Source organism: Motacilla alba, chromosome 24 (assembly GCF_015832195.1).
Source record: "Motacilla alba alba isolate MOTALB_02 chromosome 24, Motacilla_alba_V1.0_pri, whole genome shotgun sequence".
Lineage (NCBI taxonomy): Eukaryota > Metazoa > Chordata > Aves > Passeriformes > Motacillidae > Motacilla > Motacilla alba.
Window position 1 is genome coordinate 407,199 of NC_052039.1, and position 15,461 is coordinate 422,659.

The following is a 15,461-nucleotide window of genomic DNA, read 5'->3' on the forward strand; positions in this document are numbered from 1 at the left end:
TTACAGCAAGAGGAATGAAGTGAAAAGAAAAAACTCTTACATACTGAAAGAGCCTAGAAGAACACTCTAAGAGAATAATAGAATATGAGCTGGAAAGGACCCACAAGGACAATCCAACACAATTCTTAGCCCTGCACAGGACATCCCTAAGAATCAGAGAATTAATCAGTGAGAGGAGAGAAAGGTTCAGTCATAATTTATCTCACCACCAGACACAAATGAAGATTTCATTCTCAGCATCAATCCCTTCTTTCATGAGAAATCCATCAAGAAATCAATTTCCAGCAGCTGTATGGCTAACATTCTCCTGTGAGAAATGCTGGAAGAGGAAAGGAGTATGAAAGTACCTAGGACAGACTTCTATTTCATCATTATACTCTCAGTATCTTGTGCTCTCTTACCAATACAGAACAGATGGATTTTTCATGGAAGGTGCTCCTTTTTGTTTCCCTATCTCTTTACCAACACCTTTGCCGCTGGCAGTGAAGGTGTTAAGCAGACTGTACTGTGCATTTTACTCATAGCACAAAGGGAGAGGACTAAGAAGTCTTGCTGATTATCCCAGTGCTGAACTTTAAAAGCTTTTAAAGTTGAACTTCCTCTGTAATCGTTTGCACCTTCCCTTTTCGCCTCCAGCAATACCTCTGAGGTCACTGTCTTGACCCAGAGTGGATAGGATTAGAGCTGGATGGAGGCTGATGCCTACCCTCAGTTCACTGTTTCAGAGTGGGATGGTGCTCCCTGTGCTAACAGGAAGCAGAGAAACGTGAGAAAAAATAGAATAAAAATAATAGAAACCAAACAAGAATGTTGAGAAGTTCTGGGGCAAATAGGAAACATGAAAGTACGTGGGATACAAAAGGATAGAGTGCACTCACACAGCAGTGGCTCCGAGGGCATGAATGAGACGTATGGAAAATGCAAAGGAATGACAGAGAAATCACTAAACCAGAACCAAATTCCAAAGGATACATCTAAGAGTTCAGCTCATGCTGCAATAAACAGCCAGATGGCTGCGTATCCCAGAGAGACGCTGCTGGGAAAGGAAATGGAGAGGGAAGGAGGGGGCGAGCAGGGTCAACTACACATGACTCTTCCATTCCCAGTGAAAGAGGAAAAGGAAATGTAGATTAAGAGGTGTCTTCAAGGCCCCAGCACTGGCTGAGCCAGCACAGGAGGCAGAAGAAGCCAAAGAATGCCTTTGAACGTCTTGTGCTCACATATTTTTCTTGCCCTATTCCTTCTCATTCCCCCCCACCATTCCAGCTCCCTCTTCCCTGCACACCAGCCATTTCTCCATTCCTGACAGTCCCTCTGCAATTTTCCAGAGGCCCAGAGCAAGGGCTGGTTTCTGGCACCCTAAGCTGTGTGTCAGGGGCTTATGTCCTGCCTTCTTTTGGAGCTCTTGACTAGAATCTGTCTCAGGTCACCGAGGGAAAGCAGTGAGACAAGTCTTTATTCTTACAAAAAGTGCTCTCTACCATCCCCAAAGATCCACAGGGTCTCCCAGACTCATTTTCGCCATGAAAACAGGAAAAAAACAGCTCCTCTATTAATACAGCAATGCAGGTTGGAGTTCCCACACCAGGACAGTTATGGAAAATAATGTGAGTTTCAGATTGTATCAATTAACTCAAAAGCAGAACATCTTGTAGCTGTCTGTGTGATCTTGCATTAGTCATCCACTCAGCCTGTGTCTCAGTTTCCTCAGTTCTGAAACAGGGAAGAATACTGACCTTGCTTTGTACAGGACCCCAAGATTTTATATTGAAAACAGGAAAACAGTTTAAAGAAGCATTATTGGAAGAATCAGGTGCTATTAGTGCCTTCTCTAAACAAGATTTTAAAAGCTTTGGTCCTTCAAACAGTTGTGAAGGTAAGAAACATCAGTGAATTTCAAAGAAGGGGTTTGTTGTTTGGGTTTTTACTGGGCTCCTTTTCTGGCTTGGGCTGCAGTAAATATGCATTATTTTTTCCTATTCAGCTAGGATGCATCAAAGACAAGCTCCCACTGAAGGCAGAGAAATAAGATAGCATTCTTGACTCATCGATAAGTGGTTCATAGATAACCCTGGCCCACTGGGTGAAGGGCAGCAGCAGGAAAGGCAAAACCTGGTGTTGCAGACAACTGGCAAAACAAAAGCAAATAAAATAGAAAAACTCCACAATATTGTTTGGTTCTGCTTTGAAAAGCTCCTTTTCATTGAATAATACTGTATTACCTGTACTCAGTTGTACCTGTATAACTGTACAATTGAGTCTTCAATTAAAATTAAATTACTCTGGGAAACGAGGAGCTCAGTTACACAGAAAGAGCCTTTCTAAAAGGCAGAAAAAGTTTGGACATTAAATCAATGATAACCAGGTTCTTTTACTTCTCTCTGTAGCTGGAAGTACCAAATCCTAATTCATGTGGAATAAATCCAGAAAGCTGAGTGTCCCACGTACAAATACAGATTCCAAGCACACCTAGGAATTCAGTTCAGGATGTGCAGCCTTAGATCTCCTCTCTTCTCCACCACTGAGCTGCCAGACTGCCCTAAGCCCAGGCCAGGGGGACTGGAGCAGGTCATGGAATGGAAAATAGTAGAAGTAGTATGGTATTATCACTGGGAATGCCAGTGGGACTCCTGGAGAAACAGTACCAGAAGCCATTCCTCAAGACCTATTCCCATTCCAGCTGTAAAGGGCTGACAATTTGTTCTGCCCAGGAATACTAAACTGTGAGAGATGTGACCTGTGAGCAAAGGCTCTCAAGTGGAGTGAGACACAAAAACCAGGTTGCAGGTTGCACTCCATCCACCACTCTGGAAGGTTAATACACCAGGCTGATTTATCCAAGCTTTAAAAAAGTAATATAGTCAGAAAAGGGAAAACTAGACTGGTTTTGCTTTTTTCCTCTTTCTTCTGTATGCCAACCATTTCCGGTTGAATAAGGAATTATTTATTCTAAGCGTTTAATTTTAGCATCACTGTTTGTAAATTATTTTCCATTTTACATATTTGGCTTTAGAAGGAGATTAAAGTCTACTATGAGGAATGTGTTGGTAGTACTTCTGTTCCTGGGTGCCTGACTGACAGGGTGCAGTACTTTGAGAAGTCAGCATTTTTAGGGCTGTGTGCTTTCATCTGTTTTAGAACCTGCTGACTAAGCAGGGGAATAAAGAGATTGGGGTGGAGGGGCTGGCTCAAGCAGGAGGGAGACTTCCACAACACCTTGCTAAAGGATCCCTTTCACTCTAAGACTGCTAATAATGCTGCAGATGCTTTCCCCATTCCCTCCCCCCCCCCGCCATGAGCAAGAGCTGAATATTAAAAGAATGCTTTCATGAATAAAATAGTAAACCAGATCCTGCAAATTTTATAGATCATCTTTAGTAAGTCACTGTAGTAACTCATCCGTAGAAAACCAATTTGCTTTTCCGCCTTGTCTTTTGAGGCTGTGTTTCTCTGGTGACTCACATGACCCACCCAGCATCTCCCCACAGGGATTTCTGTGTCTCTGAACACCCCCACAGTGGGGAAATCGATGGCTGAATCCTGGGACACAAGCCTTGGCCACCACTCTCATTTCCCCTCAGATCACTCCTGGCACCTCGAGGAGAAGGAGGCCTTTTTCCCTGAGTGGCTCGGATTCCAGAGCCCTGGAGCAACAGAAATTGGAATGCACTGTCCAGAAAGATTTAATAAAATAGTCTTTCAGCCACAAAGATGGGCACCAAGCCATTCCCCTTTGTCTCTGTCTAGAAGCATTCCTTAGCTGACAGGCAATCAGAGTCCAAAAGAGGCAGAACACAGGGAAAAGAACAATTCTCCAGAGTCAAAACAATTGCAGCATAGAAAGCATTTGCATTTTTGGGCTGTTGCAGTAAGTGAGACAAATGCACATCTCTACTTGCTACAGCATTTGCAATATCTCATACTACAGAACAGCCCAAGATAAGCAGAAATTCAATGGAATTTGCCCTAATTGCCCTTCCTCCCCACTCCTGCTTTTGAAGCTCGAAATCCCTACCTGCACCATCAGAATAGATAAAGATTCAATTGTAACTTTGGTGGATTTTTCCTTGATTCACTTAATGATGTGTGGGGTATTTTTATTATGATCATCAGCATTGCAGGAGTATCTCAAATCCTAATCATAGCCCAGCAGAAACAGCTGTTGTACAGAAAAACCGCAAAAGGCTTTACCCTAGGAAGTTCCTCTGATCAGACTTGCTGAATCCTCCTTATGTATCATACACATATACACAGCTAGTTCATACAAGTGGAAAGTGATTTACACTCACAGACATCTCCACTCCCTGGAAGTAAAGCCATTTCATAAAATAAATAAAATAATACATAAAACCAAAATAATAAAGCCAGTTCATACAAAATTAAGCTCCCTGAAGCTGGAAAACAGACCCAGATATTTGCTCATTGAGAACGGGAAGAGGTCTAGGTCCATTAAAACTGGTGAAAACTTCCTAGAGGATAATGCCAGTTCATTGGGAGGAACCTTTTAGACAGTCTTGCACACTTCTTAAAAATTGTCTCGCTTAGATGACACAATTCAGTCCTAAATTGGACACTGCACAGCACAGTGATGAAAAACCAAAAAAAAACCCAACCAAAAAACCCCAAATAAATCCCCCAAAGCTGTGCTTTCATCTAGGGCTCTCAGATACATGGGAATTGTTTGTTGTTGTTGCTGTTGTGTTTCCTTCCAGGAGATTTTATCCAAGCAGAACTGAAGACCACACACACTTTTCTGGGTTTCTGAGTATTCTGCAGCAGCTCTGATCAGGCAGTTCTGCATCCAGGACTGCTGAACATATCCATTGGGTATTGAAGCTCATTCCTACAGCACCAGCAGAGCAGGACTAAGGCTTGCAGGAACTTAGGAAGCATTAAGCATGCAGCTCACAGCCCATCCATGCAGGGTGACTCATGGTGCTCAGATGTGCTGCACCAAATACCTGAGCAGGAAAGTGGCAGCTCTGCATCTTGCTGGCAAGACAAACACTGTTCTTGTGACAGGGATTTGGGAAAAGACTGAAAATGACAAACTAAACACCTAAGGCGTGCAGGAGTTGGAGACACTCCATTGTAGGGCTCCAGCTCTATCTAGAGGTTGGTTTAGACAGTTCAAGAGCTTAGAAACGTGCTGCAGGGGTCCATTCCACCCTCTGGCAACTCCTTTGGTTCTCTCCTACCTAGATCCATGTTTGAGCAGCCCCTCCAGTGCAATTCAGTAGGAGCTGTGGGCACTAACCCTCCATATTTCATACCCTTGCCAGCCCCACTGCCCAGATTCCCCAGCTCAGGGGATGCTTTAAGGCTCCTGTATTCACACCTTGCCCAATTCTCCCCTGTGTGATGGATCAGCGCCCTGAAGAGCTGCTACTTATCCATGTACATGATAATTACCTAGAGACAGACTTTAATTTTAATGATGTCAGCCATTTTTGCTTGGCACAGATTTCACAGAATTCATTTTGTGTTTCCTTCCTCTCTGAGGCACTGCAGAACCTTCACACAAACACCCCCGGTCAGTGGGCTCATCTCTGGGATGGAGACAAGTGCTGAACTTCCAGGTATGGAAACAAGCCTTAAAAGGCACTTTGTTCTCCTTCATGGGAAGGAACATGAGGACAAAAGTCTGTCTCTTCCTCCTCTCTCATCAATAAATAAGTTTATTCCTCAATATAAGAAAGAATAAGTGTAGCAAGAAGGAGCAAAGGGAAGAGAGATTTCTCTGAAATGAGTAAAGGAATTCCAGTAATTGGACAGTTCATATTTTGACACACTGAGTTATTAAATTTTGAGAACTGATGAAAAATCTCTCTAGACATAGCACTGCAGCCTAAGTGCCAGGATAAATGCCAGAGCTTAGGCAGCCTGATTTTCCACACAGATACACTGTCCATGGGCTCAGGCAAGCCTACAGCTGCTGCTGGTAGAGAAAATTTTTAGGAAAAAGCCTCAAAAGGAGAAGGTGGCTCTGAAGGCAGTAGATGCTCTTCAACAGCTGTGGCTAAATCCTTAAATTAGAGCCTGTACCTCAATATTCCTACAAATTCTTCCATTACCTACTGATTTTACTGAAATCTTAGGAACCTCTCCCACACCATCCCCTCCTCTAGTTTCTGCAACCTGCAGCATTTCCACCTCTTTTCTGTTCAAACGGGAACTGATGGTAACCACTCCCACAAGCCAAATTTGGCACAGTGCATCACTACTTAAGTATATACTTGGCTTTTCACTTGCAAACTAAAATGTGCCATGCATCTGACTAGACTGCAAATTTAATATTTCATAATCAAATTAAATTATTTTTACCCTCCAAATAGCTGGGAGCATTGCTGTTAATAACTAATAATCATCCCTTGCACATATGTAGCATCTCTCATTCAAAAGTCTCAAAGCACTTAATAAGCAACAATTAATTAACCCTGTAACATCACACTGCTGTAATTAAATCATCTGTATAAGGAGTAATTGCACCACTGATGATTCCGGTTCCAGTAATTTCATCAAAATGCAGCAGATATGTCACAGCTGTTGTAGTGCAATGCAACAAATGGTGGCAGCCCAAGAAAGAGCCTAAAAAGTTCTGTACAAGGCCCTGGAGAGGGATTAAGGAAAGGAGAATGTATATAGGTAACTCATAATATTACGGGGCAACGTGGTTTAATACTTCCCTTTTACAGATCCATTAATCAGCAGTATAATTCTGTTCATCATGTTCAGATTAGGTTAAAAGTACCGTGTAGAATCCCCTCAGGAGCCCTAATCTCCAATGCCCACAGAAACAGTCAAATCAAGACTTCCAGCCTCTGAAACATAGTTTATGGATTAGTTGGATACGATTGCCTGAAAAAGGCAAATGAGTTTGTGTGTCCAGCTGATGCTTAAAACACCTTTGAGACTTACAAGCTAAAAAAGGAAGAGCAGTAAATGCTAATATCTCAGACTTCAGGGTATTACATTTGCATGCAGCGAACAACAGCCATTGTCTCACAGCCCCTTAATGTCTAGATGTTTATGGCATACTTTCAAAAGGCCAGTTTGGGAATAATTTATGTTTCACTATCAGTTTGGATGAAGCTATCTCCCATCTCTTCTTTTTCTAGTGCTGCACTAGCTTCTTTCCTACCCTTTTTTTACCTCCTTTTCAGAAAAAGCTGTCCTATCTTCACACACAATTATGATATTTTAGTCCAAGACAAAGGAAAATTGAATTTGTTCCTTAAGAGGGCTTTCCTCTGCACACAATGCTTTAAGGTATCTGCCTAGATTTATGTAATCTGACAGATTAAAGATGGAAAGATGGAAAAATACTAATAATAATGGCAAGACTTGCCCTTTTTTTTCCAGTAGCTCCCAAAGCAATGCAGTATTCTTCATCATTAATTAAGCCTTACACCATTGCCAGTGTTTCTGTAAATGGGAAATCTCAAGCACACAGTGTTTGAAAGCACTTTTGGGTTTCACAGGAGTTAGTAACACATTTAGGAACAGAGTCCAAATATCCAGACAATTGTGGCAAGGCCTAATTTCTCCTTACTCCTCTTGACTATATCATTAACGTGTGTTTCTAGGGTGCTGATTTATAAGAAGCAGCAGTACTTCATGCCCTGCTGCTCTCCTTTTCCTTCCAAGCCCACAGACCATCAGACTGGATCAATCCTCAACACTGCACTCCAAAGCAGTGCTTAAAATGCTAAACCTTGCAATGTCATAGCCAAGGTTTCACAGGGTGCTGGACCACAGACTGCTGAGATTGAGTTACCTGCTATTGTCAGGCAAAAATCACACAGCAGTAAGGGACTAAAATCTTGCCAGGTGTAATTTACCAGCATTTTACTGACGGCAGAAACTCCAGACCAACTTAAACCAGTCAAAGCTATGGCAGCAAGACTCGAAGGAAGCCTTCAACATGCATAAAACCATCAAGATCTGTAGTTTCATCATGATGAAAAGAGAAATATCCTGCTTCAACATTTATGCCAAACTTTGGAAGAGATCCAAAAGAGGACTGCGGTGAGATTTTCCCTACACACTCACTTTATTGCCTAAACAAAGGAGAATCAGGTTATTTCCATCAAACGTCAGTCTTCTGCTACACAAAGAGCAGAGTTCTGGCAGTGCTTGGACTTGAAAGGCAACACTGTCAGAGTGACAATGTGGCAGCCAGTCGGCAATAAAAGTTAACCAAAGTCTGGGCTTGTATTGCCCCAAATTGCTGCAAAAGCCCCAGGAAAGAATTTACTTCTCATCTCAGAAGGCTAAGGATGCCCCAGCTGTAACTTCAGCTGTAGAGGCAACCACCCCTTGGAACTTTCAGCTTGTTTCATACCCCAATTCCTCCTGAACAGGAAATTAATGCGTGGCATAAAAGGCGCTGTTAATTAAGAGCTTCTAAGATGCCAGACCTCCTCCATGCTTAGGCTAAAGTCAGCAGTTCTGCAGGATTTGGTTCAGGCTGCACACCAGCCCACAGCCCCTGGCAGCAGCGGTCAGATATTTGGGAAGATGTTCAGCCAGTATTTAACCCACTATTAAGAGAAGTCCACATCTTGTTTAAATTTCTCAGACTGCTTGCTCCTGCTAAGAAACATTTGACATGACAGAGCTCTGAGGTTGTGGTTTTTGTCTAGAGGACCCAAGCCAGTGTTAAAAACCTGCAAGGAGCACTCCAGCTTGGTAAAATCAAAGAAAATGTAGTTATTCTACATCAACAAAACTCGTGCTGTGCAGAAACAGGCCCAGATTCCCAGGTTCCAGCAGAATTCCTACCACAAAGAGCCTGTCTTACAAAAGGCTGTGGGTCTCTTGCAAATTAAGAGGTACTGCCCATGTTTGACATCAAGGCCTGTTTGGTACATAAAAAACCCATCATGCTGGAGGAGGAGAATGCTCTGTTTTACAGAGCTAAGGCTTTCAGTATTCATTTCTGCCTTAATACAAATGAGGCAAGCAAATCCCTTCCAAATCAAAATCCATTTCCTTGCTGTTATGGTACATGGGACAGATAAGCTCATCAAAACTAGATAAAAAAAGGGAGAAAAGGAGACCAAATCACAGCATGTTGGTCACATCTCCCAGGCTCCTAGCTGCTGAAAAATTAAGCAACAGAATCTACTTGTTATTGTCAATTTTCTAATTCCCTCAGATGAAATAACTTCACCCTTACAAATCGCCTTGTATATGCAACCTTCGAGGCAAGAATCTCCTCATATAAAGCACATGATGCTGCAGCAGCGACTGAGAGCTGTCAGCAAGCACTGCCATTACCCTGGCTGCATCCTTCACCTACACACCTAACTGGGAATTACAGCTTAAAAAATGAAAAAATCTAAAAGAACTCAAGCAAGGAAGGTGGGTAACTCTTCTGCAGTGTTTGTTCTCATGACAATTAAATAAGGTTTCTTCAGTCCTCCATGGCTGGCTGTAGAGAAGACCAGCTATTAAATTAAACACACAGCACGGGACACCCTTCCTCTCATTTTGCTCCAAGTCTGTGCACAGTATAGAGAACTTGCTTTGCAAGGAATGGTTGTGTTTAAATGGCTTGATAAATTGGATTCCTTTGATGCTGTTTGCTCTTGCCTTCCCTAATCTCTCCTAATCATAATGATTTTTTTTTGTCTGCAATGTATCTGACCTACTTCCACATTTCCCCTTATCCCACTGTTCCTTTCCATCTATATTCTGAAAAAAAAAATTCAAAAAAATGTAGGATGCTTGGGCAAATGAGGAGAGGTTTTGATTCTCACCAGCCAGTGAATGATGGAAACCACATGCTCAGATTTTTCCCCTTTAACCAGTCCAGGCATCAACCTTTACCAGTCCCAAGATACTGTGAGTCTACATGGAATTTGTTGAACTGTTTGAACAGGACTCTGACAGAGACCTACAAAATGCAAGCAGACACAATTCTTAATCACTCCAGCAAAAGATGAATTTGGCAATTAAAGAAGCAACTTTGACACGGGGACAGAAGGAAAATAACTGGCTTTAAACAGTGGCAGGTGCATCACTTCAGATAAATTATACACCATCCATCCCAAATGCCTGAAGCAGAAGGATAGCCTAGGGATTAGGGTTTTAATAGAGAATTTAGAATTAGGGATTACAGTGCCTGCTCCACTCCAGTCAATCTCTGCAGCTTTGGCCATTTACAAAACAGGGTTAACAATTTTCCTCCTCTCTCAGCAATATTAAGAGACCAGAAATGCCAATTTTTTTTTTTCAGGTTGTTAAGGCGAAATACAACTTAAGAGTAAATAATTATTGGATGGGATCTGCTGTAGTTTTGCACAGACCTAAAGAGGCCCTGACCTGAGCAGGGAAGCACTTCAACTCATGTGAAAATTCTGGCATCATCCAAGAGAGAAGAACAAAGCCTGTTCACAGCCCTATCTCAGCGGATTAGCTTCAGATTAGCTTCTACTGGATACCAGAATGGTTTGGGTTGGAAAGGACCGTAAAGCTCACTCAGTTCCACCCCCTGCCATGGGCAGGGATATCTCCCACTAGACTAGGTTGCTCCAAGCCCCATCCAACCTGGCCTTGAGAGTTACTTCTCTTTGTGTGTGTGTGTGTGTCTTTTTGTTAGTGGTTGGTTGTGGGTATTTTGGGGTTTTTTTTTGGTTTTTTTTTGTTTTTTTTTTTTTGTCTGAGACTCAGTGTTGTGGTTTGAAAGGAACTGAGTTTTTTGGAAGGTGGTGGTCAAACCAATAGGTGCTCAGATGTGAATACTGGCACCTGGTTTGGCCACTGAGGATATGGATATGCCTCTGAGAACACAGGGGTAAAAGCAAAGAACTCCCAGGGGAACGCCCTCTTGGTTCCAGTGGATGGAGAGGTCAGACCTCCCCTGCCCAGCTGCGGGCTGGGCGCGGGAGGGGAAGCCACGAGGCCGGAGGGAGGTAGGCCAGAGCCTTGGGCAGAGATGGGAGGTGAAGGCCCCTGGCCCCGGCAAGACGAGTGAGTTCCCCACAGATTATGGAAGGGTGGAAGAACTCTGTGAGGCATCAGGCAGCCCCCCTTTCCCAGGAGGGAGAGAGAGAGAGAGAGAGAGGAGAAGGGGGGGCGGCGAGAAGAGTGCCCGGCCGGGCCAGCGTGGGAGTTCTGGACGAGCAGAGACTATGATTTTAACCCTTCTATGGGATGATGGGAACCTTGCAAATGCTGATCCTCCGGGAGCTGAAGGAGAAGAGAGATAGGGATAAAATAGGAGGACACGGGCAAGTGTGATGCAAGTTGGGCAAGTGGAGAATGACTGAGAGACGTTGAGAAGAATTCTAGGTGGGAGGAGATGAGGGAGTGGCTTTTGGCTGGACTTTTCTTGCATGGCCATGGACAGAACCATTTTTCCTGTAATACAGAGACTGCATTTTAAGGGGGGGCGATGGCTTGGTGCCGAAGGAGTGATGTGAGCGGAGACGACGGGTGAAGAGGCGATGGTGCTCTTGGGACCCCTCGGCCCCAGGGGTGAAATCTGGGGGGGACTAGTGTCCAAAAAAAAGTGAGAGACTGTCGTTTTCTCCTGGAACTGGGCGAAGCATCCTTGAAAAGGGAACCCTAAAAGCAGCTCTGGTCCATGTGCAGTGGTGAGAGCACTGAACATGGAAGGAACAAGTCACGAAGGTGGTTGCTGAGTGACGTGGAAACACAACTGGACTCGGCTGTGTTTCCAGGGGAAGCCTGTGGCGCAAGAGGGACTCCTCTCTCCTTGATGAAATGAGAGGTGATTGTCGGAAGGGTGGAGATGGACTAAGAGTTGATTATTTGAAGGGTGATGGACTGGGTAAAGATCTAAGGTTTTGTTTTATGCTGCGGGAAATTGAGTGGGGGGAGGAGAAATGTTTTGAAAGGTTTCCATTTTGCTCTGTGTGTTCATTTTATTGTAGTTCTAAGATAATAAAGTTTTTTTCCTCTTTGTTCACAAGTAGAGGCCTGCTTTGCTCTGTTTCTGATCGCATCTCACAGCAGATACCAGGGAGTATATGTTTAATGGGGGCACTGACATTACGCCTGTGCCAAACCATGACACTCAGATAAAAATAGACAGTGGTGCAACATCTGCCATAAAGCCAAGGAAAGAGCTGCTGGGTGAACGCAAACCACTTCCAGGACATGTAGGTGCTAATGAGAACCAAAGTGCGACAGTCCAAGTGGAAACAGCACTTTAGCCCAAATATATTTGTGAGGATGTCTCTTTTTGACACAGAATATAGCAATAAAATAGGAGAGGGACTCAGTCTGAATAAAGACAAAATAACACCAAAGACATCAGGATGGTTGTAATTTTTGTTCAGACATTAATTATTTTCCATTTCTTGCCAGTTCCACTCTTCCCTGGAGATCAGGAAAGGTAATAGAAAAGTAGATTTTACATCAGGAAAGTAACTTTCCTTCTTTCTGGCAAACTCCACTAGGAAACCATTCGCAAAGGTCTCACCTCTGGATTCAAGAGTCAGCCCTGCTGCAGACTCTGCAGCCTTCTGTACCAGTAATGCCCCAGTCTTCACTCCATGTTTGGAGTGTCTTGTGACCAAGTGAGGTTTCTATCTGCCCTGAGAACATGGCTATCTGGACATACCTGTCTTCTGGGATATCCATCCAGCTGAGTTCATCAGGACCCAGGCAGCTCCACTGGTGTTGTGGCTTGTGCTGTGACTACAAGGCAGTGAAGGATGATCAGGTAACTGGAAATTCCACCACTCAAAGTGTAGTCACTCAGTCCTGGAACTAATACTGGATGATTTGGGAAAAGCAGTACAGAATCCTTGACAAAACCTGGAAAAAAAAATAGTCAAGAGTCCTAATTCCCCTTGTGTGTGTCAATGCTTCCTAACTAATTGCTTCAGAAACAGTGTTTGGTTTGCTGCAGCATGGGAGAGTGGAGAACGTGGGCCCATGTTCAGGGAACAAATTCTTTAGAGCCAAGTGAGCAAAGACAAAAGGACAACAGGAATCAAAGGGGATTGTATCTGGTCCAAGAACACGAGGCACTTGGAAAACTGCCTCCGAAGTAAATTGCAAGAAATGGCAGGTACCATTGTAGCCAGAGAGCTAAGAAACAAGAATATTTCCTGAGCAATAAACCAAGTTGCATTACATAAAAGAAGAACTGAATTGAAAGGGACAACCATCCCCACTCCAGGCTTCCACCACCCTTAATATTTTGTGACAAACCAACAAGACACCCTAATACTACAGCATCCAAGGGGCTCTCATATTACTACAGAATCGATGAAGTTCTTTTCATGGATGCCAAGCCAAAGCACAGTGAGGATACGTGACCACATTCATACAATTTGTCTCTGGCACCCCCCAGCTGAATCTGGACCTCCCACAGTTCAGGCTCTCACAGCTGGGCTCCATTTTAACACATCACCCCCTCAACACATGCACACCTACAAAAAGGGGCAGTACACTGGGCTTAATTTATTTTTGTTACTAGAAAGCCAGTGAATCATCTCTCGTTGAGAAAGTGCAGAATCAAGCACATGTGACTGCTCAAAATTCAGGGGAATAGGAAAAGACATAATTTTCCCTCCTGTCCTCAATACCTTACATTAAATGAATTTGCAGGGTGTAAACCCCACCATATCACAGACTCCACCATTCTGACTAACAGTGTTTGTCCTCTTGTCAGACACATGACAGAGCCAGAAGAGCTTCTTCATCCAAGAGCCTTCTGCTCGCACTGAACATTCAATGCATTAATTACAGGTCTCATTCCCACTGACTATCTTGTACTTGTCAGAAGAACTGTGCAAAACTCCCCTATAAATGAGAAAAGAAAGTCTCCTAGATTAAGCAGGATTAAAAAAAAATTAAAAGCAACTCTTGAATGGAGTATATATGTCTAATAGCTAATTATGCTGCTAAGTCATGGAATCTGATGATTAAAAAAATTAGCTATCCCCAGAAGACACACAATCTAGTAAGTGTTCATTGCAAATCTAGCTCCTAAATCCACTGCCCACTGATCTAATGAGGAATGATTCAGTCAGCCCCAGACGTTTTTAATTTCACTCAGTGTTGTGTGAGGCTGATACAGAGAGCACAAATGGGGAAGACAATCAGCACAAACCAGCCAGCCAGGAGGACTTCCCTGGCCAATTCCTTCAGGGCTGGAAGATGAGAAAGAAAATAGGGCCATAATGAAGGCTTGGGGGCAACAATTGCCAGTAGAATTTCAGGCTTATTTTTGGTTTGATATAACTGTGGAGAAGCTCTTTGGTATATGTTTGGCCAATTTATAGAACAGGGAGAGATTCTGAAGACTTTGCTGCTTGTTAGCAAATCTTCTCTCAGGGCACTCCTCATCCTTATCTCCTGGTAGGTATTTTTATTTATTAATGCCAGTAAATCATAGAATCCCAGAATGGTTTGGATGGGAAAGGACCTTAAAGCCTATTTCATTCCACTCCCTGCCACAGACAGGGACACCTCCTACTACCCCAGGGTGCTCCAAGCTCTGTCCAACCTGGCCTTGGACTCTTTCAGGGATGGAGCAGCCACAGATTCTCTGGGCACCCTATGCCAGGACCTCAGTACCCTCATAGGGAAGAATTTCTTCTTAATTCCTTATCTAACCCTGTCTTCCTCCATCTTAAGGCCATTACCCTGAGTTCTATCCCTATATAACCTGTACCTCCCCTTTGGGAATCAAAGGGTGACATTCCTTAATCTCTGAGCTAAGAACAAACCTATTACCATATTACTTTCAAAAACTGATCAGCAGCCCCAGTGATAGAGCACTAGGCAACAAAACTCCCATCTCCTAAATACATTGGGATGTGCTTTCTGTTTTCTGACCTACATATTTATTCAACATGTATTTTCAAGGGGCTGGTAGCATATGGCTCTGCTCCAAGGACAGACAGAGAGTTTCCAGATCATAAATGAGCTCCAAAAATGTTCCACAACTGATGATACAGCATTTTTAAACAAAATTGCAGATACAGGGAGGTGGGTGCACTTCCTATTCATCTCCTAAGAGAGGAGCCAAGGGGGGAAAAAAGACTCACAACTTCTGAACGGGCAAGTAAAGGACATATTTGGGAACTGTCCTTGGAAGGGACATTTCTTATGCCTTTCTTGTTTGCTGCCCACAGGCCGAAGTGCTTGGCCCAGCTGTCATTCCGGGATGCTCCGAGGGAGAGCAATCACATAAAAGCACTGCAGACTTGACCTAAGGCCAGTTTCTCTCCAGTATAAGTTCAACCAATCAGCCAAGGAACCTTTTAGGAAAATTCCCTGCTTATTTCTCATACTTCCTCTGTCCTACCCATTGCCTAAAGCCACCCTCAATTTTCCCTTCCTTCCAGTGGTTTTTTTCCCCAGCTTGTCCCTTCTGGCCCCAGAAGCTCTCTGGCTCTCTGTGATGTTCCCTCCTCTCATCTGGGATTCTTGACCAGTGCCCAAGGGACAAAGGAGCCTCTGTTGGCTGCACC

At 43.6% G+C, this 15,461-nt stretch overlaps 1 long non-coding RNA gene across 1 annotated transcript in view; it reads right to left on the reverse strand.

The window, feature by feature from the left end:
- The window catches only part of LOC119711442, a 39,898-nt gene that overhangs the window by 15,044 nt on the left and 9,393 nt on the right, over positions 1-15,461 (reverse strand). Inside the window, exon 2 of the long non-coding RNA XR_005259723.1 lies at positions 12,596-12,792. This is a non-coding gene — a long non-coding RNA (uncharacterized LOC119711442). The remainder of the gene's footprint in view (positions 1-12,595; positions 12,793-15,461) is intronic.